Source organism: Nycticebus coucang, chromosome 12 (assembly GCF_027406575.1).
Source record: "Nycticebus coucang isolate mNycCou1 chromosome 12, mNycCou1.pri, whole genome shotgun sequence".
Lineage (NCBI taxonomy): Eukaryota > Metazoa > Chordata > Mammalia > Primates > Lorisidae > Nycticebus > Nycticebus coucang.
This window is the reverse complement of record NC_069791.1, coordinates 31361855-31384711: the sequence shown is the minus strand read 5'-3', so window position 1 is coordinate 31384711 and position 22857 is coordinate 31361855.

Below are 22857 nucleotides of genomic sequence, written 5' to 3'. Positions count from 1 at the left end.
AACTTTATAGAGTGCCAAAGAAGTCATTAATCAAGGTAAATCAAATCCTAATATTTAATATACTATTAAAACCCCAAAGTAATGAAAAAACTCCATGAAGAAGAAAATATTAACATTTTTCACAGAGACAAGATAATGGTATTTGTTTTATGATCTTGGGCTTTTTGCTCCATGGAGAGTCATTTTTAATCAGCCCTTGATTTGTGGACTCTGTGGCTTTTGTGTCCCTCATCAGATCCTCAGAGGTAGGTTTGTGAGGGCTGACAATGAGGTATGAACAATTTGTGCAGAGCTTTATACAGCATATTTAGTCACTTTTTTTTGACTATAGAGTTTTGGGTTTTGTTTTTTTTTAATCTTTACCTACTTGGTTCAAAATATGGAAGGGTGTTTTAATAAGTGTATGAAAGGGTACACATATTTCCTTTTGCCTCAGGCTTTGATATGACTCAGGATAGCACTGATTTTGAATAATCCATTTACCTTTTAAAGAAGCCAGTGAGGAAGGGGCCTTCCTACAGAAGACCCGGGGATCTGAGTAGGTAATGGCAGACATGTCTAGTACATTGCTTGTATATTAAGCAGGGGAGCAGTAACCCAGGAGGATTAACATGACAGTGGAAGAGGTAAGCCCATGATTCAGATGCTGAATGGAAGGTGATATTTAGAGTAATGGGACCAGGCCCCTTGGTAAGCCCAGCCCTCTACACTTGAAAATTCCTCTTCTAGGTGGGGAGGGGCAAGATGGCCGACTAGAGCCAGCCTTCAACAGAAGCTGGATAATGTCCAGAAAGTACCCAATTAACCTGAAGACTGGGAGCCATGCCGAGAGAGAAGAGTGATAACTACAGGTCACCTCTGCTGAGGCAAGCTGCAACTCCAAGAAAGCAAACTTCAGGTACAAAATTCATCCAAAAGGAAAAGTGTCCATCCCCTCCCCCAAGAAAGTTGTGTTTTGTTTTTTTTTCTCTTTCTTTGCTCCTGTAGGTTTTTTACAGGCCAGCGGTGAACTGAGGACCTCTTGTCTCACCCCATGGGTGAGAGCTTTAGGAAGTGGGGACTATTTCCCCAGAGGGACCCTGTTGTGACCCTGAGCACTCTTTAGCCAGGCAGGAAAATTGAACTAATGGTTTCCCTGCCATTCTGAACTTCCAATCCACCCTTTCCCTCTTGCCTGATGATCCAGAAGCCTAACGCCTGCAGAGACTGCAGGAGGAGGCTCATGAGCAGTGTCCCCCACCCTGCTAGACCAAGCACCCCACACTGCCTAGCCAGAGCTGCACCCTCGCCCTGCTAGAGACACGTGCCCCATACCCTGCCTTGCTAGAACCACAAACCACACCCCCTGGGCCCTGCCCTGCTGGAGACTCCGTGCCATGCCCCACCTTGCCAGATTCATGCTCCGAGTGCTCTCCTTATCTATGTCACCAGGTGCCCTGCATGCCAGAACCATGTGCAGTGTCCCCTGCCCTGCTGCTGGATCCATGTGCCCTGCTCCCAGAGCTGCTCCTACAGCCAACTCCCTGGCTGTGGCAATCACCTGGGAGCTGCGCAGGGTCACTTCCCACAAAGATTCAGCAACAACAGAGTGATTCCGCCAGGGTCTAATCTTGGAGAGTCACTTCCCCAACTCTGAGGACTGCCAGAGGAAACCAGACCTCACTCTATACAGATACTGGTGCTGCAGAGCAGCTGGGGCAAAGGCACAGTGGCTGAGGGAGAAAAGCATTTGCTGACTTGTTATCCTCAGGATTAGACTGAGTTCAGATGGAACACTCCCCAGTTGCTATTGATTACCTAAAGCAGGCAGGTCTCAGCTCCCCCAGCTGGCTGGTGGCAGAGGGTAGTGGCTGGGCTGAGGAGGCATTGACCTTCCTTTGACTCTGACAGGTGCGAAGCCCCAGCACATCTGCTTATTGGAGGGAGCAGAACCTCAGCCCTCAGACCTCAGTGGGGTCACCAGTGAGTGGGTATAAAAAAGGAGCAAAGTGGAGAAAGAGACGCAACCCCCTGATCCAACTCTACTACTGGGCAAGCCTTTCTGACTCCACAGAGCACCAGAGCAAGCCAAATTTGTACAGCCAGTAGACCTCTGCCATCTAGTTGCTGGAGATCTTTTGCACTCTCCCACTTGAGAGTTTGTACTGACGGGGTCAATTGGTTTGGAACTCCTAACCTGGGCCAATCACCCAAGGACTCTCTTGGGGGTACCCTGGTTGTATGGTAATGGGAAGGGTTGATTTTCCTCTTCCAGTTGTTGTTCATCGGGGATGGGGTGTCTTAGTTGCTTGTATTTCTTCACAGCTAAGACTTCAAACCAGAGTCACTGATCCACTATGCTCAGACAAGGACCAGCTGAATAAAAGACAGAGCCACCTAACCCCATCACTCCAACCAAGTTTCCTCAGCCTCAGACTGTAATACTGTACAGGTTCTGTGCAAAACTGTAGGGGAAAAAGCTGCAGTCACCATTCCCAGATCCTTGATAAAGGGCTGATTAACCACAACTCCAGGAGCTCCCAATCCAATTTCACCTTATCTGCCCATCTAGCCAACCAGCAAAAAACAATCATAAGGTAGAATCAGTGGAAAAACTCTGGCAACATGAATAATCAGAATAGATTAACTCCCCCAAGGAATGATATAGCAGACATAGCGCAAGATCCCATTCATAAACAAATGGCTGAGATGTCAGAAATCGAGTTCAAAATTTAGATAGCAAATAAGATCAATAGATGGAGGTAAGGATGGATTAGAATTTCAAGGAGTAATTCAAAAGATGTCTCAAGAATTCAACAAATTCAAAGACAAAATCACCAAAGATTTTGACACATTGAGGCAAGAACTTGCAGTCCTCAAAGATCTGAGAAATACAATAGAATCCCTTAGTAACAGAATGGAGCAGGCAGAAGAAAGGATCTCTGACATTGAAGACAAAGCTTTTGAATGCTCTGAAATGCTCAAAGAGGAAGAAAAGTGGAGAGCAAAAACCAATCATTCTCTCAGAGACCTCTGGGATAATTCGAAGAGATCTAATATTTGCCTTATAGGAATTCCTGAAGGTGACGAGGTTGCTTTGAAGGATATAAATGCTCTTCTTCATGAAATAATCAAAAGAATTTCCCAGACATACCAAGAGATTCTGAAATTCAGATAGCAGACAGTTTCAGAACACCAGCCTGACTCAACCTGAATAAGAAATCTCATAGACACATTGTAATTAACTTTGCCAAAGTTAATATGAAGAAGAAAATTCTGCAAGCAGCCAGACGTAAGAAAACCATAACCTACAAGGGGAAGAATGTTAGAATGACAATGATTTCAGATCTATCTGCTGAAAACTTTCAAGCTAGAAAAGGATGGTCATCAACCTTTAATCTCCTTAAACAAAATAACTTCCAACCCAGGATCCTGTATCCAACTAAACTGAATTTCATTTATGATGGAGAAATTAAATACTTTAATGACATTCACATGTTGAAGAAATTTGCCATAACTAAACCAGCTCTCTAGGATATTCTCAGACCTACCCTCCATAATGAACAGCACAATTCTCCTCCACCAAAGTATACTCACTAAGAAACTTTTGATCAAATTCCAACTTGCACAGTGGCAAAAGGATTAAAAATGTCCACTGGACTTTTGAAAAACTCAACACCCAAAATACTACTAGGCTTATCGATACTCTCAATTAATGTGAATGACTTAAATCCCCCTCTAAAGAGGCACGGGTTGGCTGACTGCATACAAAAACTCAGGCCAGACATCTGCTGAATTCAAGAATCTCACCTTACCTTAAAAGATAAACATAGACTCAGGGTGATGGGATGGTCATTTATAATTCAGGCAAATGGAAACCAGAAAAACCCAGAACCTCTGGGATACCCCAGAGGCAGTCCTAAGAGGGAAATTTATAGTATTGCAAGCCTTCCTCAAAAAAATGGAAAGAGAGGAAGTCAACAACTTAATGGGACATCTCAAGCAACTAGAAAAGGAAGAACATTCCGATCATAGACCCAGCAATAGAAAAGAAATAACTAAAATTAGAGCAGAACTAAATGAAATTGAAAACAAAAGAATCATACAACAGATCAATTAATCAAAATGTTGGTTTTTTGGAAAGGTCAATAAAATAGATAAACCTTTGGCTAACTTAACCAGAAGCAGAAGAGTAAAATTCCTAATTTCATCAATCAGAAATCATAAAGGCCAAATAACAACAGACTCCTCAGAAATTCAACAGATTCTTAATGAATATTACATTAATGTCTATTCTCAGAAGGAAATAGATCAATACTTGGAAACACGCCACCTTCCTTGACTTAGTCAGAAAGTTGATAGTTGATTTCTTATAGCATCAACTATAAGAAATCTCCCCAAAAAGAAAAGCCCGGGACCAGATGGCTTCACATCAGAATTCTACCAAACCTTTAAAGAGGTACTAGTACCTATATTACTTAACCTTTTCCAAAACATAGAAAAAGAAGGAATACTCCCCAACACATTCTATGAAGCAAATATCATCCTGATTCCAAAACCAGGAAAAGACCTAACAAGAAAAGAAAATTATAGACCCATACCTCTAATGAATATTGATGCAAAAATATTCAATAAGATCCTAGCAAACAGAATCCAGCAACACATCAAACAAGTTATACATCATGCCAAGGTGAGTTTCATCCCAGAGTCCCAAGGATGGTTCAGTATATGTAAATCCATAAATATAATACATCTTGTAAATAAATTAAAAAACAAAGACCGTATGATTCTCTCAATTGATGCAGAAAAAGCTTTTGATAATATCCAGCATTCTTTCTTGATCAGAATGCTTAAGAAAATGGAAATAAGAGGAACATTTCTTAAACTGATAGAGGCCATCTACAGCAAACCCACAACCAATATTGAATTGAATGGAGTTAAATTGAAATCATTTCCAATCAGATCAGGAACCAGGCAAGGATGCCCATGGTCTCCACTGCTTTTTAACATTGTAATGGAAGTCTTAGCCATCACAATGAAGCAAGAGAAGGCAATCAAGAAGATCCATATAGGACCAGAGAAGATAAAACTGTCACTCTTCGCAGATGATATGATTGTATATCTGGAAAACCCCAGGGACTCAACTACAAAACTCCTAGAAGTGATCAAGGAATACAACAACATCTCAGGATACAAAATTAACACTCACAAATCTGTAGCCTTTATATATACCAACAATAGTCAAGGGGAAAAACAATCAAGGTCTCTCTTTCCTTTATAATAGTGCCAAAGAAGATGAAATATCTGGGAGTGTATCTAACTAAGGATGTGAAAGATCTCTATAAAGAGAACTATGAAACTCTGAGAAAAGAAATAGCTGAAGATGTTAACAAATGGAAAAATATACCATGCTCATGGCTGGGAAGAATCAACATTTTAGAAATGTCTATACTACCTAAAGCAACCTGCAGATTTAATGTGATCCCTATTAAAGCACCTCTGTCATACTTTAAAGACCTGGAAAAATTAGTACTTCATTGTATATGGAAACAGAAAAAAACCTTGAATAGCCAAGACATTACTCAGAAATAAAAATAAATCGGGAGGAATCACACTTCCAGACTTTGTTATATAAATTGATAGTGATCAAAACAGCATGGTACTGGCACAAAAATAGAGAAGTAGATGTATGGAACAGAATTGAAGACCAAGAGGTGAACCCAGACACTTATTGTCATTTGATCTTTGATAAGCCTATCAAAAATATAAATTAGAGGAAAGATTCCCTATTTAACAAATGGTGCTGGGTGAATTGGCTGGTGACCTATAGAAGACTGAAACTGGACCCACACCTTTCTCCTCTAACAAAAATTGACTCTCACTGGTTAAAGGAATTAAACTTAAGACATGAAACTATAAAAATTCTTGGAGAGAGTGCAGGGGAAACACTTGAAAAAAATTGGCCTGTGAGAATACTTTATGAGGAGGACACCCCAGGCAATTGAAGCAACATCAGAAATAACATTACTGGGGGCGGCACCTGTGGCTCAGTGAGTAAGGCACTGGCCCCAAATACTGAGGGTGGTGGGTTCAAACCCAGCCCTGGCCAAACTGCAACAACAACAAAAAAAATAGCTGGGCGCTGTGGCAGGCGCCTGTAGTCCCAGCTATTCGGGAGGCTGAGGCAAGAGAATCACCTAAATCCAGGAGTTAGAGATTGCTGTGAGCTGTGATGCCATGGCACTCTACTGAGGGTGATAAAGTGAGACTCTGTCTAAAAAAATAATAATAAAATAAATAAAATAAATAAAAATAAAAATACATTACTGGGATCTGATCAAATTAAAAAGCTTCTGCACTGCCAAGAACACACTAAGTAAAGCAAATAGATAGCCCTCAGAATGGGAGAGGATTTTTGCAAGTTGTATTTCCAACAAAGGTGTAATAACCATAATCCACAGAGAGCTCAAACTTATTAATAAGAGAAAAACAAATGATCCCATTTCATTGTTGGCAAGAGACATGAACAGAAGCTTCTCTGAAGAAGACAGGTACATGGTCTACAGACTCATGAAAAAATGTTCATGATCTTTAATCATCAGAGAAATGCAAACCAAAACCACTTTGAGATACCATCTAACTCCAGTAAGAGTAGCCCACTACATAAAATCCCAGAACTACAGATGTTGGACTGGATGTGGAGAAAAGGGAACACTTCTGCACTGCTGGTGGGAATGCAAGCTAGTACCTTCCTTTTGGAAGGAAGTTTGGAGAATACTCAGGGATCTAAATGTAGACCTGCCATTTGATCCTGCAAGTCCTCTTCTAGGTGTATATCCGAGAGACCAAAAATCATTTGGCAACAAAGATATTTGCACCAGATTGTTCATTGCACCTCAATACATAACTGCCAAGTCATGGAAGAAGCCCAAGTGCCAATCAACCTATGAATGGATTAATAAATTATGGTATATGTATACCATGGAATACTATGCAGCATTAGAAAAAGGAGACTTTACCTCTTTTATGATTACATGGATGGAGCTGGAAAATATTCTTCTTAGTAAAATATCTCAGGAATGGAAACAAAAATCCAATGTACTCAGTAGTACTGTGAAACCAATTTATAATCACTCACACTTTCATATGAAAGATGAATCACAACTATAGCCTAGGATGAAGGAGGGAAGAGGAGGGGGAAGAGAGAGGGGTGAGTCGATGGAGGGTTAATAGAGGGACCACACCTATGGAGCATATTACAAGTATAAGTTGGATCTGTCATGTGTAAAACACAAATGTCTTAACACTGTAATTGGGTAAATGAGTTGAAGGCTATGTGAATTAGTAGGATGTAAGCACTCCAATTTGTATAAATAATCAACACATTGAATCCCATAATGGCATAAGTGTATTCATGATCTATGTACAAATGACTTAATAAAAAAAAAAAAGAAAACAAAACAAAATTCCTCTTATAATGCTAATATATCAAGGGAGTATATTGTTTTATTGACAATGTTACAGGAGTACAGAAGATTGTGGATCAGTTTTAGGAGGTAGAAAAACACCAAGGAATGTTAGAGAGTGCAAATGAATAATGGGGGGGAAGTCTGGAAGAGGAAACGAGGACCAGATTGAGCAATTTCGAATGCTTGTAAAAGAAGTTTTCATCTTAACAGTAACTCGTAGGACTTTTATTCTAACAGAGATCCCTGGGTGGTTAGTCCAGTATAGTAAAAAGATCATAGGATTTGGAATCTGATGTCCTGGATTTGAATGCTAGCTCTGACATTTGTTGACTGTGAAACCATTGGAAAAATGTATTTTACTTACAAATTTTAATTTTTTTCATCTATAAAGGTAATACCTCTGTCACTGATTTTTATCCAGATAAAGTAAATATAATTAATGCATAACCTATAAACTTATCCCATAAATTTTAGCTATTATTATTAACAAGTTGAATCACATCAGATTTTGTGATCAAATGTAAGTGACAAGGAGTAGCTAGGAATCAAACATAACATTGGGGGGCGGCGCTGTGGCTCAAGGAGTAGGGCACTGGTCCCATATGCCGGAGGTGGCGGGTTCAAACCCAGCCCCGGCCAAAAAAAAAAAAACAACATAACGTTGGGATTTAATCCCAGGAAGACTCAAACAATGTTGTTATCATGGATATAAACTGATACCAACTGTATTAGCCTCCTTTTCTGCATTACAAATTTAGCCACTTAAATAGCACATTATTTCAGTTTTTATGGGTCAGGAGTCTGGGCATGGTTTTCTGGTCCTCTGTTTAGGGTCATGGGAGGCTGCAATCAAGGTATCAGCTGGGCTGTGCTTTCCCTGGGGGCTCGTTGGGGAAAAACCCATTTCTAAGCTCATACAGTTTGTGATAGCATTAATTTCCTTGTGCCTATGTAATTGAGGACTTTTCTATTTAGTTAGAGGCCACCTTCAGAACTAGAAGCTGCCCGCAGTGCTTTGCCATGTGGGTTTCCTCACTTCATTGAGCCATCAAAGAGCATCTCTTGCTATAGGCTGGTAAGCTGGAGTCTTAAATAACATGACCTAATTATAGGAGTAAAATCCCATCACCATTGTCATTTCCAATTAGTTAGAACTGAGTCACAGGGCCTGTGCACATAAGTGGGAGGGGATCATCCCAAAGGCATGGACACTAGAAGGTGGGAAATCATTGAGGGGCACCTTAAGTTCTCTCTGTCACACTGAGTCAGTAGGAAAATCAAGAGGAGAAATGAATTTTGAGCTTCACATGAAGAGTTTGGTCTTATATATATCCTGTTAAAGTCTCAGACTATAGCAAGAACAGCAGGCAATACAATCCAGTAAATAATTGGAAATAGAAAACCAGAATTCAAAAGAAAAGTCAAGAATAGGCAGTAGATCAGGTGGTTATCCAATACAGCTTGAGTATACCTCATCTAAAAAAAATTCAAAAGGCTCCAAGACCTGAATTTTTCTGAGCACCAACATGACTCTCAAAGGAAAAGCTTAAAAAAGCATTTTAGATTTTAGATGTTCAAGTGAGGGATGTTGACCCTGTAAGTATAATGAAAATATTCCAAAATCTGAAAAAAAATATGAAATTTTAAATACTTCTGGCCCCAAGCATTTCAAATAAGGGATACCCAGCCTATATAAACAATTGTTGAAACTGCAGGAACAGGTATAATTTCTGAGAAAGAGAAGATATAGGAAGAAGGACAGAGAGTGAAGATTGAATCCCAGCCTAGATCTCTGATACGTGGGCAGAAGAGTTATGAGGCAAGCAGCAGAGTGAACCATCATGTAGAAACTCATCCTAATAAAACACTAATAAAATCTAGTATTTATTGAGCACTTAGCATTATATGTATTGGCTTCTACAATCCTCACAAAACTCTGGTGAACGGGTGCTACTATTATCCCTGTTTTACAAACATGAATCCTGAGGAAGAAAGTGTTTAAGCTGCCTGTGCAAAGTCATGCAACCAGGCTGATGCTAGAACCTGGCATTTCATGACTAGAGAAGAGAGCCAGAAGAGACAACATCAGAGAGTTCTGCTCCTCATCCTTGGGAATTGACTGTCCTCTTCAGGCTGAAAAGCAAGGTTACTGCATCTAGTGATTTAGTGGACATGAGTAGGAGCTGGGTCAATGCAGAGATGAGTATAGCACCCAAGAACAAGGAGAGGAGGATGGGGTTGAAGACCGCAGAGGTGCCAATTGCTAGTGGGCTTAGCCAGCAACTCGAAAAAGCGAAAAGAAGAGAGGACTTCCTTAGGGACCCTGGCTTACTTTTCAATATCATTGTATTCTTGATACTTATACCCAATAATTAACAGTGATAATTTAGTTATTTCCATGCCTGGATTGATCACACTATTCAATTTTTTATTATATATTAAAACTGTATCTCCAGTTATTGATCCATTTGTACATTGGACACAGTATAGACACACGTTATTTTATTGTGCTTCGCATTATTGTACTTCATGGGTATTGTGTGTTTTACAAACTGAAGGTTTGTGATAGAGCAACTCTATCAGTGCCATTATTATTATTATTATTATTATTATTATTATTATTATCATCATCATCATTATTTTTATTGTTGGGGATTCATTGAGGGTACAATAAGCCAGGTTACAACTGATTGCATTTGTTAGGTAAAGTCCCTCTTGCAATCATGTCTTGCCCCCAGAAGGTGTGGCACACACCAAGGCCCCACCCCCCTCCCTCCTTCCCTCTCTCTGCTTTTCCTTCCCCCCTGCCCCATGACCTTAATTGTCATTAATTGTCCTCATATCAAAATTGAGTACATAGGATTCATGCTTCTCCATTCTTGTGATGCTTTACTAAGAATAATGTCTTCCACTTCCATCCAGGTTAATACGAAGGATGTAAAGTCTCCATTTTTTTTAATGGCTGAATAGTATTCCATGGTATACATATACCACAGCTTGTTAATCCATTCGTGGGTTGGTGGGCATTTAGGCTGTTTCCACATTTTGGCGATTGTAAATTGAGCTGCAATAAACAGTCTAGTACAAGTGTCTTTATGATAAAAGGATTTTTTTCTTTCTGGGTAGATGCCCAGTAATAGGATTGCAGGATCAAATGGGAGGTCTAGCTTGAGTGCTTTGAGGTTTCTCCATACTTCCTTCCAGAAAGGTTGTACTAGTTTGCAGTCCCACCAGCAGTGTAAAAGTGTTCCCTTCTCTCCACATCCACGCCAGCATCTGCAGTTTTGAGATTTTGTGATGTGGGCCATTCTCACTGGGGTTAGATGGTATCTCAGGGTGGTTTTGATTTGCATTTCTATAATAGATAGGGATGATGAACATTTTTTCATATGTTTGTTAGCCATTCGTCTTTCATCTTTAGAGAAAGTTCTATTCATGTCTCTTGCCCATTGATATATGGGATTGTTGGCTTTTTTCATGTGGATTAATTTGAGTTCTCTATAGATCCTAGTTATCAAGCTTTTGTCTGATTGAAAATATGTAAATATCCTTTCCCATTGTGTAGGTTGTCTCTTTGCTTTGGTTATTGTCTCAGCTGTACAGAAGCTTTTCAGTTTAATGAAGTCCCATTTGTTTATTTTTGTTGTTGCAATTGCCATGGCAGTCTTCTTCATGAAGGCTTTCCCCAGGCCAATATCTTCCAGTGTTTTTCCTATGCTTTCTTTGAGGATTTTTATTGTTTCATGCCTTAAGTTTAAGTCCTTTATCCATCTTGAATCAATTTTTGTGAGTGGGGAAAGGTCTGGGTCCAGTTTCAGTCTTTTACATGTAGACATCCAGTTCTCCCAACACCATTTATCGAATAGGGAGTCTTTCCCCCAAGGTATGTTCTTGTTTGGTTTATTGAAGATTAGGTGGTTCTAAGATGTTAGTTTCATTTCTTGGTTTTCTATTCGATTCCAAGTGTCTATGTCTCTATTTTTGTGTCAGTACCATGCTGTCTTGATCACTATGGCTTTGTAGTACAGACTAAAATCTGGTATGTTGATGCCCCCAGCTTTATTTTTATTACTAAGAACTGCCTTAGCTATACAGGTTTTTTTTCCGGTTCCATACAAAACGCAGAATTATTTTCTCCAAATCTTGAAAGTACGATGTTGGTATTTTGATAGGAATGGCATTGAATAGGTAGATTGCTTTGAGAAGTATAGACATTTTAATAATGTTGATTCTGCCCATCCATGAGCATGGTGTGTTCTTCCATTTGTTAAAATCCTCTGCTATTTCCTTTCTGAGGATTTCATGATTTTCTTTATAGAGGTCCTTCACCTCCTTCGTTAGGTATATTCCTAGGTATTTTATTTTCTTTGAAACTATGGTGAAGGGAGTTGTGTCCTTAATTAGCTTTTCATCTTGACTGTTATTGGAGTATACAAAGGCTACTGACTTGTGGACATTGATTTTATATCCTGAAACATTACTGTATTTTTTGATGACTTCTAGGAGTCTTGTGGTTGAGTCTTTGGGATTCTCTAAGTAGAAGATCATGTCATCAGCAAAGAGGGAGAGTTTGACCTCCTCTGCTCCCATTTGGATTCCCTTTATTTCCTTGTCTTGCCTAATTGTATTGGCTAGAACTTCCAGCACTACACTGAATAGTAAAGGTGACAGAGGACAACCTTGTCTGGTTCCAGTTCTAAGAGGAAAAGCTTTCAGTTTTACTACATTCAGTAAAATATTGGCTGTTGGTTTGTCACAGATAGCTTCAATCAGTTTTAGAAATGTGCCACCTATGCCTATACTCTTCAGTGTTCTAATTAGAAAAGGATGCTGGATTTTATCAAATGCTTTTTCTGCATCTATTGAGAGGATCATATGATCTTTATTTTTGCCTCTGTTAATATGGTGGATAATGTTTATGGACTTGCGTATGTTAAACCAGCCTTGCATCCCTGGGATGAAACCTACTTGATCATGATGTATGACTTTTTGATGATAAGGTGTAATCTATTGGCTAGGATTTTGTTGAGAATTTTTTCATCTATATTCATGAGTGAGATTGGTCTGAAATTCTCCTTTTTGGATGGGTCTTTTCCTGGTTTTGGTATCAGGGTGATGTTTGCTTCATAGAATGTGTTGGGGAAGATTCTTCTTCCTTGATTTTTCGGAATAATTTCTGCAATACAGGAATAAGCTCTTCCTCGAAGGTTTCATAGAATTCTGGTATGAAGCCATCTGGACCAGGGCATTTTTTGGTTGGAAGATTTTTTATTGTTTCTTTGATCTCAGTGCTTGAAATTGGTCTGTTCAGGAGCTCTATTTCTTCCTGGCTAAGTCTAGGGAGAGGGTGTGATTCCAAATACTGATCCATTTCCTTCTCATTGTCAAATTTCTGGGCATAGAGTTTCTGGTAGTATTCAGAGATGAATACTTGTATCTCTGTGGGATCAGTTGTTATTTCCCCTTTATCATTTCTGATTGAGGTTACTAGAGATTTTACTTTTCTATTCCTCATTAGCCTGGCCAATGGTTTATCTATTTTATTAATTTTTTCAAAAAACCAACTCCTTGTTTCATTAATTTTCTGAATGATTCTTTTGTTTTCAATTTCATTGATCTCTGATTTGATTTTGGAGATTTCTTTTCTTCTACTAATATTAGGCTTAGATTGTTCTTCTTTTTCCAACTCCATAATATGGCTTGTGAGTTTGTTGATGCGCTCTCTTTCTGCTTTTGAATGTAGGCATCTAAAGCGATAAATGTTCCTCTCAAAAGTGCTTTTACAGTATCCCACAGGTTTTGGTAGCTTGTGTCTCCATTGTTGTTATGCTCAAGGAAGTTAATGATTTCTTGTTTTATTTCTTCCTGCACCCATCTGTTATTCAACAGAAGATTGTTCAATTTCCATGTCTTTGTATGGGGTCGAATGTTTTTGTTAGAGTTGAGTTCCACCCTTATTGCCTTATGGTCTGAGAACATACAAGGTAAAATTTCAATTCTTTTGATTCTGTTGATATTTGTTTTGTGTCCCAGGATGTGATCAATTTTGGAGACTGTTCCATGGGGTGATGAGAAGAATATATATTCTTTATCTTTGAGGTGGAGTGTTCTATATGCGTCTATCAAGCACAGTTGTTCTAGGGTCTCATTTAAATCTCTTATATCTTTGTTTAATTTCTGTTTAGAGGATCTGTCCAGCTGTGAAAGAGGAGTGTTAAAGTCCCCTGTTATTATGGTATTATCGGATATCATATTGCTCAGACTGAGTAAGCTCTGTTTCAAGAATCTGGGAGCATTTAAATTGGGTGCATAAATATTTAGAATTGAAACGTCTTCTTGTTGTATTTTTCCCTTGACCAATATAAAGTGACCATCTTTGTCTTTTTTGACTTTAGTTGCTTTAAGTCCACGTTTCTGAAAATAAGATTGCAACTCCTCTTTTCTTCTGAATTCCATTTGCCTGAAAAATTGTCTTCCAACCCTTGACTCGGAGCTTGAATTTGTCTTTTGAAGCCAGGTGTGTTTCTTGCAGACAGCAAATGGATGGCTTTTGTTTTTTAATCCAGTCAGCCAATCTATGTCTCTTCAGTGGGGAATTCAAGCCATTAACATTTATTGAGATAATTGATAAGTGTGGTAGTGTTCTATTCATCTTATTTTGTGAGAGTCCATTGCTTAGTTTTATCTTTTGCATCAGTGTGGAGGTTCTGTCCTTTAATTAGGTTCTGTCCTTTAATTTCTGAGTTTTTACTCTGCTGCTGATCCATTGTGATGGTCAGTGTGTGCAACAGGTTGAAGTATTTCCTGTTGAGCTGGTTTTGTTGTGGCGAATTTCCTCAATGTTTGTATATCCGTAAATGATTTGATTTCTCTGTCAATTTTAAAGCTTAGCTTAGCAGGCTACATAATTCTGGGCTGGAAATTGTTCTGTTTAAGTAGATTAAAGGTAGATGACCATTGTCTTCTTGCTTGGAAAGTTTCATTAGAGAAGTCTGCAGTCACTCTGATGGATTTGCCCCTGTAGGTCAACTGGTCCTTCTGGCAGCTTGCAGAATCTTTTCTTTTGTCTTGACTTTGGACAGGTTCATCACAATGTATCTTGGAGAAGCTCGGTTAGAGTTGAGGCGACCTGGGGTTCGATATCCCTCTGAAAGCAGAGTGTCAGAATCTTTGGTGATATTTGGGAAATTTTCTTTTATAATATTCTCTAGTATGGCTTCCATTCCTCTGGTGCATTCTTCTTCCCCTTCTGGAATTCCTATAACTCGTATGTTGGAATGCTTCATAAAATCCCATAATTCTGACAGTGAACGTTCTGTTTTCTCTCTCTTCTTTTCTGCCTCTTTTACTGTCTGAGTTATCTCAAGAACTTTGTCTTCTACCTCTGAAATTCTTTCTCTGCATGGTGTAACCTGTTGCTGATACTTTCCATTGTATCTTTAAGTTCCCTAATTGACTGTTTCTGTTCCTTCAGCTCTGCTATATCCTTTCTATATTCTTCATATCGTTCATCTCTTATTTGAGTCTGTTTTTGGATTTCCTTTTGGTTATTTTCCACTTTATTAGCAGTTTCCTTCATTGTTTCCATCATTTCCTTCATTGTTTTCATCATGTGTATTCTAAATTCCCTTTCTGTCATTCGTAACATTTCTTTATTGGTGGCATCCTCTGCAGTAGCTACCACATGGTCCCTTGGAGGGGTTGTTCTGGACTGGTTCTTAATGTTGCCTGGAGTTCTCTGCTGATTCTTCCTCATGAGTGATTTCTTTTATCTGTTTCCTTGCCCTAATTTTCCTTTCACTTCCTCTTGCTCTTTAAGTTCCCGTGCCTCTGAACTAAGGTTTCTATGAGTCCTTTTGGTATAGGACCAGAAGGATGGGAAGGTTTAAAAGCAAGAAAGGATGAAAGAAAGAAGGAAAGAACAAAAAGAAAATAGAGAAAGGGGAGGGGGTGGGTAATAGGAATATTGACAAAAAGAAGAGAGGCACAGAAAGAGCAATATAGGTGTACAGTAGGGTACTTTGACACAACCTTAAAAAACCCCAACCTCTGGGGATGCCCGGTTGGGTGGTTCCCTTCAGTTCAGCAACTCTTTGCTAACCTGATCAGGCACAGTACCCCACCTCTACCAAGTAGAGAGGAAAGACAAAAATGCTATAAATCAAACCAAAACAAGCAAACAGAAAACTTTATGGGATAAAATTGGGTGAAAATCCAAATAATAGGGGTAGAAACACTAGCAAAAATGAAGTTCTAGTTATTGGAAAAGGCAGCAATGGGAAATTGTATTTATACTAGAAAACTGGAGAAAGAAAAGAAAAGATCTGTACAGAAAAGGTTGAAATTAAAAAACAAAACAACAGCAACATCAAAATAAACAAAAAACAAACAAAGTAAACAAAATAACAAACAACCAAAAACAAAGCAGTATATATATCTTGTTGAATATTGTCTGGGCAACAGGTGGTCTTCTGGGGTATGAGATGTTAATTACAATGCTGATACCACTGGAGGCCCCCGCTGATTTCTCAAACCCCACAGGGTAGACACCCTAAGTCTCTCTTTAGCCCTCTTAAAAGGCACTTTAAGCTTCTAAACTTGCTAAGCAGAAGATTTCCCAGGAAAGTATTTGTCATTGGAATCACTGCTGAAGTGGCTATCCACTTACCCAGTGTGCCAAAACCGGTCTCACTCTGCCCCTGAGCGTTAGGGCTGTAAGGCGGCTCAGACCCTGCCTTTAGGTTGCTCAGTCACTAGGTTACTAGGTCCCGCCCAATCCTTGCTCTGCAACCCCTAGGGCGGACCTTATTGGGGCAGTTCTCTCCTAATGGCTCCCGGCTGCCCTCAGCCAAACACTATTAGCTCTGTCCATCTGGCTCAGCGGCTCAGTCTGGGGCCCTAGACAACGCCCAAAGTTCTCTGCACTCCTGCTTAAGCTCTCCCCAAGGCAGTTCAACTGAGTGCCAAGTCCAAAAACACCAAAACAGTTCAGTTCATAGGTAAGGCCTTTCCGGTTTGCAGTCTCACTGCTACTGCACTTACAGCTGTCGGCAGGATTAGACTGATCGAACACACGCAATTACTTGCCAGTTTTCCACTGTTTTTGTCCTCTTGGGGTCCAGAAGTCTCCTGCTGACTGCCTGTATCCTCAAAGGGATGATTATAGGCAGATCCTGCCAGCCAGAGATGCCTGGAGTCTTATCTCCCTAGACTCATGGTGCCCAGATACAAGGAAGCTGTTACTCAGCCACCATCTTGCTCTCCACCCAGTGCCATTATTTTTGACAGGATGTGCTCATTTGTATCTGTGTCACATTTAGTAATTCTCACAATACCAAACTTTTTCATTATTGTTATTTCTGACCTTTGATCAGAAATTTGGTTATGATGACCTTTGATCACTGAAATTTGATGTTACTACTGTAACTCTTTGGGGTACCTTTAATCATATCCATATAAGACAGTGAACCTAATCAACAAATGTGTGAGCTCTGATCCACCAACTGGCTGCTTGCCCACCTAGCTCCCTCTCCTTGGGCCTCCCTATTTATTGATAAACAAATATTGAAATCAGGCCAATTAATAATCCTACATGTCCTAGGAAAAGAATTCATGACTAAGATATGAAAAGCAAATGCAAAGAAAAAAAGCAAATGCAACAGAATGAACAGTTTGATGAGGATATTTCAGATTGTATATGAAACCAGCACATTGTACCCCTTGATTGCACTAATGTACACAGCTATAATTTAACAATAAAAAAATAGACAAATGGGACTTAATTGAATCAAAAGACACTTGCACAGCAAAGGAAGTAATCAACAATTGAACAGACAACCTATAGAATGGGAGAAACTATTTGAAAACTATCTATCCCACAAAGGACTAATATCTAGAATCTACTTGGAACTCAACTCATTAAAAAAACAAATAACTCCCTTTAAAATTGGACAAAGGACTTGTCCAGACATTTTTAAAAGGTAACATACAGATGGACAAAAGTATATAAAGACTTTTCAAAATGACTAATGATCAGAGAAATGAAATATAAAACCACAATAAGATATCAGCTTTATACCAGAAGAATGGCTATTATTAAAAAGTCAAAAACTAACAGATTTGGTGAAGATCTTGAACAAACAGAATGCTTATACACTTTTGGTGAGAATGTAAATTAGTACAACCTCAATGGAAAACACTACTGACATTTCTCAAAGGGCAAAAAGTACAACTGCCATTAGATTAGTAATCCCACTACTAAGTATCTGTCCAAAGGACAAGAAATCATTATATTGAATAGATACATGAACTTGTGTGTTAACTGCAGAACTATTCAGATTAACAAAGATAGAGAATCAACATAAGTGCCCATCAACATTCAACTGGAGAAAGAAAATGTGTCATATATATATATATATATATATATATACACACACACACACATACACACACACATATACATACACATACCATGGAATACTATTTAATCATAGGAAAGAATGAAATCATGTCTCTTGCAGCACATGTATCATGTCTCTTTCCAACATGTATAAACCTGGGGGCCGTTATCTTGAGTGAGGAATCTCAGAAACAGAAAGTAAAATACTAGATGTTCGTACCTATGAATGGGAGCTAAATAATGTGTGCATGTGTGGAATAATAGACACTGGAGACCTAGAAGGGTGGTCGGGTAGAAGGATGGTGGGTTACAATAAATTACTTAATAGGTACCATCTACACTATTCTGGATAAACCAAAAGCCCAGACTTCATCGCTATCTATTGATCCATGTAACAAAACTGCACTTGTACCCCCAATCTATAAAAATAAAAAAACACTGAAAAGTGAAGTAGCAAATTCTGATATAGAAGCTGCAGCAAGTTCTCTAGAAGATCTAGCTAAGATCACTGATGAAGGTGGCAGATTTGATATGCAGATAAAAAAATCTTCTGTTTAAAGAAGATGCTATCTAGGCCTTTCCTAGTTAAAGAGTAGAAGTCAATGGCTGGCTTCAAAACTTCAAAGGACAGTCTGACTCTCTGACTGGGAGCTAATGCAGCTGGTAAATTTAAGTTAAATCCAAGGCTCATTTACTATTCAATTATAAAAATCCTATGGCACTAAAGAATGTTAAATCTACCCTGCCTGTGTTCTATATAAATGGAACAAAGCCTGAATGAAGGTACATTTGTTTGAAGCATGGTTTAAGCCCATTTTTGAGACCTGCTCAGAAAAAAATATTTTTTCTTTAAACTATTTTTTCAAATTGACAATGCACCTGGTAATCCATGAGCTCAAATGGAGATGTATAAAGAGATTCATGTTGTTTTCATCCCTGCTAACAAGAAATCTATTTTGCAGCCAATGGGTTGAAGAGTAATTTTGACTTTCAATTCTTATTATTTAAGAAATACATTTTGTAAGGCTATAGCCAAAATAAATAATGATTCTTCTGATGAATCTGGGCAAGTAAACTGTAAACCTTCTGGAAATAATTTACCATTCTGGATGCTGTTCATGATTAATGAATGGCAGGAGGTAAAAATTCAACATTAACAGAAGTTTAGAAGAAGTTGATTCTAACCCTCCTAGATGACCTTGAGGGGTTCAAGACTTCTATGGAAGAAGAAACTGCAAATTTGAGAGAAATAGAAAAAGAACTAGGAGTAGAAGTGGAGCCTACAGACATGACTGAATTACTGAAATCTCATGATAAAACTTGAAGAGATGAGGAGTTGTATCTTACAGCTGAACAAAGAAAGTGGTTTCTTCAGATGATATATAGTCCTAGTGAAAATGTTGAAAAGGCAACAAAGGATATAGAATAGTACATAATCTTACCAGATTAAGAAGTGGCAGGGTTTGAGAGGATTGACTCCAATAGAAAGTGGATAAAATGCTATCAGACACCATTGCCTTCTACCAAGAAATCTTTTATGAGATTTTATTAATGCATGAAACTTCACTGCTGCTTTATTTTATTAAGAAATTGCCACAACCACTCAACCTTCAGCCACCATCCCCCTGATCAGTTAGGAACCTTTAACACCAAGGCATGACCCTCTACTGCCAAAATGATTTCAATTCACTGGAGGCTCAAATGACCATTAGTATTTTTGTTTAGAGTAAAGTGTTTTAAAGTTAGATATGCACGTTCTTTTTATTTTTCAGACAGTGATATTGCACATTTGATGCAGGAGTCCTCAAACTATGGCCCGCGGGACACATGAGGCGATGTGATTGTGTTTGTTCACGTTTTGTTTTTTTTACTTCAAAATAAGATATGTGCAGTGTGCATAGGAATTTGTTCATAGTTTTTTCTTTGTTTAACTATAGTCTGGCCCTCCAACAGTCTGAGGGACAGTGAATTGGCCTCCTGTTTAAAAAGTTTGAGGACCCCTGGATAGTGTAGTAACTTTTCTACACACTGGAAAACCAAAAAAATTATGTGACTTGCTTTATTGTAGTATTTGCTCTATTGTAGTGGTCTGCAACCAAACCTGCAGTATCTCCAAGGTGTACCTGAGAGTAGTTAAGAAGTTGAACTGGCTTTTCAAATTGCAGCTTGGAGCCTGGATGTTTATCTTACTACATGTCTGTCAGCTAGTTAAGCATTTCTTTGTTCTTCAGTTTCCTCAACTAATTGTACAGATAATAATAGTTAATCATTTGGTGTGGTCATAAACATAAATTTAGCTAATACATACACAGTACCTAATAGGTCTGTAAATGCTAGCTGTTAGCATTGCCATGTCTGCCTATTTTGCTTGTGTGCAACCCCTGAAGAGAACACGTGTCTTCTGTTATTTGGTAACATCCTTGCCTCCTACTCTGAGTAACCAGCACAGTGGAAGACATTGGAAAGGCTATTGGAAAAGACATTGGCTGGTTATTGGAAACATGTATAAAGAAAAACATATTTCCAGGAAGAATGTATGGAAATCATTTCATGTTAGAAGTGAAAAATAAAATAAAAAGTTAAAAGAAAAAACAAAATTTGTTGTTAGAGGAAAAAAGGATATTGTTTATGAAAATGTCATATTAATGTGCTTGTGAGTAAGACTGGAACTGGGGATACATGAGCATAAAGCAGCATTTCCAGCTCTGGGCTAACATTTATGGTGCTTTGATTATTGGGGTATCCATGAGGGGAATGTACAGAAAAGCTTTTTGAAAACCCTCATGTCCATATGTTACTGTTATAGGTTTAATATCCCTAATCCCCAAATCTGTAATCTGAAGTGCTTCAAAATCTGAAGTTTTTGAAGTGCTGACATAGCACTCAAAGGAAATGCTCGTCAGAGCATTTTGAATTTCAGATGTTCAGTTTAAGGATGATCTACTGGGAAATATATTGCAAATATTCCAAAATCCGAAAAAATCCCAAATCCAAAACACTCCTGGTCCCAGGCATTTTAGATAAGGGATATTCAACTGTATTATATTAAGGAGATGATCTATAAGTCTAAAAGTGAGAAAAAATTAAGCCTTAGTTGCTTTCCTTTGGATTATATAAGTCTGGATCAGAAGATTTTTTTTACCCATCAACTTGCTCAAGGGTCTCGGTATCTTGTTTCCTTGAGTGGTTGCCAAGCTAGAGCCTCACCTTTATTTTTTAGTGTCAGGTTTGGACTTGGAGGAAGAAAACAGAACCATTTCAAGGTGAGGCAGCATAGTAGAACCTGAACCAAGGAACTTCCTAAAATAGGTAGGTGTTCCAGCACCACCATGCCAGCTCAGGAGTCAGGTCTGTCTGGGGTGAGCCTTCTGAAGCTGGAAGTTCTTAGCTCATCATCACCCCCTAAAGAAGAAACTGTGGTCTTAAAAGTATAAATTCATCTTCAACTTTTCACAGGATTAAGACAGGACCAGGAGTTTATTCCTAAGTGAGAAGGGATCAGTTTCCTATTCTCTAAATTTTATAGCTACTGTTTGGAGATTGCTACACTATTGATCTAATGAGAAAGTTTCCTTCTTCCTTCCTTTATATTTAATTGCTTTATTACACAGGAATAGATTGTGGTTGGGGCTGCCAAAGGATTCTTGAGTTAGACGGACAATCCGAAGAAACAGATCTTATCCCCCTGTGAATGACATCTTGGCAGAGGATTGACATGAACAAGTCTGAATTCCCTGCTCCTTAGCTTGGGGCTAGTCACTTCCAGTAAGGGCTCTGTCAGGTTCCCAACACTGAGAATAGAATGAATACCACTTGGAAGGAAAATGGCCTACAAGTCCCAATTGCTGCTTTCTAAGTTGTTCTTTTACTTTTTGAGATATTTTTTATTCTATATTGCTCAGTTTTATTTTTTTTTTTGGCCGGGGCTGGGTTTGAACCCACCACCTCCGGCATATGGGACCGGCGCCCTACTCCTTGAGCCACAGGCGCTGCCCTGCTCAGTTTTTTTAATGGACAGGAATTACTTTCCTATTTAAAAGTTATCGTTTGGATAAAAGTTAATTGGGAAAGTTAATATTTCTTCTCTTTCCTTCTCTACTCCTTCCTCCTACTTGCTCTGACCCTCCTAACCATCACAGTTGCCACCAACACACATCTTTATCCCATATAAAGAGAACCTTTCTAGGAAAAGAATTTCCATATCTAGAAGGATGAAAATTTCTCTATGTCAGAGCTGAGGCAAATATTATTACATAGTATTAGGCTATGATGGTACATAATTCTTTGGTGAGGTATGCAAATGATTTTACCTTCAGTATTTTCAAATACAAAAACGTGATATCAGGTTATGATTATACATAATTATTTGTGGAAATATGCACATGACTTTAGGTGCAACATATTTCAAATATAAGACAAACTTTATAACTGAAATCTTCCATATAAACATTTTGGGATTTAAAAAAGTATGTAAATTATTTGCCCATTATTTTAGCTTACATATATTTTCAAGCACACAAAATTGCCACTGAAATTTTACTTTTACTAATTAAATTACTCTTCACAGGCTTATAAAGATAACCAAACTTCAATTGAAGAATGCCACTTCTTTGGATAATAAAGCATTTTCTCCAATACAGGGTGGCCATAAAGTTTGTGTGCAATTGCACAGAACTAAATTTACAGACCAGGTGACAGGACACATGATCTTTAATTTCATGTGTTAACCTGTCTAGGCTACAGAATGCCCAGATATTTTGTCAGATATTATTTTGTGTATTTTCTGTGAGGGTGTTTTTGGATGAGATTAACATTTAAATCAGTTGAATGGTTAGGCAATAAACAATAATGTGGGTGTGCCACATGAAAGGCCTGAATAGATAAAAAGCAAACATGCATGCACACACACATGCACACGGTGGGAGAGAATTATTCTACCTACCATTCTACCTGGGACATTGGCTCTTCCTGGTTCTGCAGCAGCCCACTGGCCTTTGTACTCAGATTGGG